The sequence below is a fragment of the Gavialis gangeticus genome, unplaced genomic scaffold, assembly GCF_001723915.1.
Source record: "Gavialis gangeticus isolate Ggan-Ray unplaced genomic scaffold, GavGan_comp1, whole genome shotgun sequence".
NCBI classification, from domain to species: Eukaryota; Metazoa; Chordata; order Crocodylia; family Gavialidae; genus Gavialis; species Gavialis gangeticus.
Genome location: NW_017729004.1, coordinates 14,499,864 through 14,502,873, shown reverse-complemented (window position 1 = coordinate 14,502,873; position 3,010 = coordinate 14,499,864).

Here is a 3,010-nt window from a genome sequence, read left to right as displayed (position 1 = left end):
TAGAACCTTTTCCAAAAATTCCACATTTGGGTGGTTAAATAATATTTATAATCTCCTTCAGACAAATGGCCTGGGAAATCAATGTACTGGCAGTCACTAACCTATATTTCTACTCTATTTAAAGTAAGACATACATTTAAGATTTAATGATGCCAGTATGCAGACAGATATCCAGACAGTGAGATTTTCTCAAACTTCCCCCTTTTCTTAGATGAATAAAGTGCTCTTTTTGTCCAGAAATCTGTCTGTCTGCAGTACACAACTACTTACAATGAGAAGCCATTAAGCTTTAATTTACTCAAATGATAGCTGTAACTATCATGGGCAGCTGGTGCTGGACACTATATTCTGATAGGGTATGTTCCTGTGGGAAGAATGGAATAGATGATCTAAATCCCTAGCTGTGGTTTTGATTTGTTTTCACAAGATAAGAGGAAAATGGGTCTTCCCATTAGTGGAAAATGTTAAATATTGGGCTAATGAAGAGAAAACAATTTGGCTTCTCTCTCACAATTTAGAATCTGTCCTATACTCGGTAGGCATATTTGTGTTACTAAACCAAAGAATAAGGGCCAAAATAAAAAACCGGTAGAATTCCCATTTTACTTTACCATTGTACATTGTTTCATTTTATCTATTTTTTTTCTGTATTGTCATGTTATGTGTTAATTTTATTCAAAATGGTAGAAAGTGTAATCTTATTGTATGCCTTTAACAAAAACATACATTTATATGATGTTATTATACATATTTTGTCTATTTTCTTGCACTGTTTTAGCCCTGCTGTAAATAAACTACTACTAGTCATGTTGGATGGAACCTGTTCATGGGCCTAGAAGGATTGTGAAATACAGCAGGTGTGGTGAACTTGGAGCGTATGGCAGATGTAGGTAGCTGACCTAAAACATGTGTTGCCTTAACAGGGAGATGGCTCAGACTTAGTCCTGCAGCAGTCTGTTTCCTATCTCCTGAGTGATCTGCACTAAATGCAGATGCTGTTTGAGACTGTGTGTTATGGACATTTGGGCATCATTTTGAAAGAGGTTCAAGCTGTGCTGGTGTGTACCCTAACTCTGTATTTCCTAGTTTTCAGATGTAAGCCAAACTCCATTCTGGGAAGACACAAGATGCCGCGAGGCAACACCAGTCTGCATTTACAAAGGATTTTGTTTTTTCCCCCCCAGTAAATTTCCTATTTTAAACAGAAAAATACAAAATGTTATTTGTGGGAGACAGCATTAATGTAGGCCATCAGAATTACCACCCAGGTTGGTGGCTGCCTCAGCTAAGTCCCTCCATTTTGCACTTCCTAGTGTCCGACATGAATTGTACTGATGTCGGCCACTGTTCTCATGTATCTGTGTCACTGAACAGCCTCGCCTAGTCCCTACGAAGTCCCTATGTATGCTATGCAAGCTCTGGGGCACCTGTCTCAGAAACACAACCCCTCGCTGAACAGAGGTGGGCAGCAGAGAGAGGCCCACGGAGCATTGTCCCCGCCTCTGCTGGAGAGGGGCAAGGATTTTGCAAGGCGGTATCTCTTACGGGGCCAGCTGTGCTTTTGGGATGATGTTAAAAGAGAGGCGGCAAATTCACAGCCCGTGAATTAACAGCCATGCCGATGCCAGTCCGCTGGAGCTTCTGTATTGCTGCCATCAGATTCCTGCTGGCATGGGAGCGTTTCCCTCACCTTGGCCAGGGAGCCATGAACAACTGGGGCCTCTCGAGACTGGGGGGGCACCATGGTGGCGAGCGGGGACTGCCTGCAGACACTGGCGTCTGTGTCGGTGGTGGGGCAGGCAAGTGGTGATGGCTCGCAGAAGCTGGTGGCGGTCCCCTACGCGTTACCTACGTGGGGAGCAGTTGCGCATTCCCCTCCACATTGCATATCTCTAACCCCAAATAATAAATAGTGATTTATTATTTATTCTCTCTCACACTAGGGGTCACAACGTGTTGTTAAAACTAACAAAAGGAATCTTCTTTTCCACGCAGCGCGTCATTAAAGGGTGGCACGTGCGTGGAAACCAAGTTTGGCCCGGTTTAAAAAGGGACTGGACAGATGCTTAGAGGAAAACGGGCATCCAGAGCTACCAAGCATGGCAGTGAGGGGCATGGCCTCCGAATCTGCGCTTCCTAGACCTTAAATGCTGGAGGCTGCAAATGAGAGAGGAACCGTGAGAAAAAGCCCTCCCCGTCAGCATCGGTGCAACCCAAGAGACTGGGCAACGCGGACCTGGCATCTGACCCAGTCCACAGCCATTTGTATGTCCTTAACACCTCATACACCCAAGGGGCGGTATAGGAATTGCCCTTGTGGGCCTTAGCCAGGGACCCAGCTCCCGCTCTGGGAGGAGGCGGGCCATCCACCCTCAGGTCCTGCAGAGAGGGTTGCATGTAACGGCCCCCGCTCTGCCTCGGCCCTTGACCTTGGGTTTGTTACTATCAGCCCCTCAGGCCAAGAAGCCTGTAGGGCATTTCAAAACTTACATTTTTAATGTAAATAAAATTTTAACAAAATTATTTAAAAAAAAAGTAATGGTAAAACGAAGTATGTGTGAGGGCCCCGCCATGCGCAGGGCGGGGCGGGGGAGACGAGGACGGCAGCGGGGCATTTTGGAAGGTGGGGGTGAGGGTGACTCCGCACGTGGATGACTTGAACTGCGCCATGCGCCTAACGCGCCTCAGCGCCGCGGGAAGGAGGCGGGGCATCATTGCACGAACAACCACTTCGCACGCATGCGCAGTTCCACCAGTGCCCCTCCCCTGTAGCCACGCCTCCCCGGTTTTGAACCGAGCCAATGGTGGGCGTGGCCCCGCCTTCTGCCCCCCCCATCTCCTTCGCCCACCAATCCGCAGCCGGGGCTTCCTGCAGTCACGCAGCGGGCAGCCCAATGGGTGTCTAGGGGGGCGGGGCGCAGGTGAAGCTGGGAATGACGCAGCGACTTTTCCGCGCGGCGCCTACGGCCGGCTTTGAACGGCGGATCTCCCCCTCTCCCCCCCTTTCCTT